The following is a 525-nucleotide window of genomic DNA, read 5'->3' as shown; positions in this document are numbered from 1 at the left end:
ATACTATGACGTTTTTATGACTTTTTATGCCTTACTATAATATTATGTTTTTATGACTTTTTATCCCTTGCTATACTATGACGTTTTTCTGACTTTTTAAGCCCTACTATACTATGACGTTTTTATGACTTTTTATGCCTTGCTATAATATGACGTTTTTATGACTTTTTATGCCTTGCTATACTATGACGTTTTTATGACTTTTTATGCCTTGCTATACTATGACTTTTTATGCCTTACTATACTATGACGTTTTTATGACTTTTTATACCTTACTATACTATGACTTTTTATGCCTTACTATACTATGTCGTTTTTATACCTTACTATACTATGACTTTTTTATGACTTTTTATGCCTTACTATACTATGACGTTTTATGCCTTACTATACTATGACTTCTTTATGACTTTTCATGCCTTGCTATACAATGACTTTTTTCATGACTTTTTACGCCTTACTATACTATGTTGTTTTTAAGACTTTTTATGCCTTGCTGTACCATGGTGTTTTTATGACTTTTTA

Source organism: Seriola dumerili, unplaced genomic scaffold (assembly GCF_002260705.1).
Source record: "Seriola dumerili isolate Sdu_G_001 unplaced genomic scaffold, Sdu_1.0 BDQW01000138.1, whole genome shotgun sequence".
Classification (NCBI taxonomy): domain Eukaryota; kingdom Metazoa; phylum Chordata; class Actinopteri; order Carangiformes; family Carangidae; genus Seriola; species Seriola dumerili.
Note: the sequence above shows the minus strand (reverse complement) of the source record.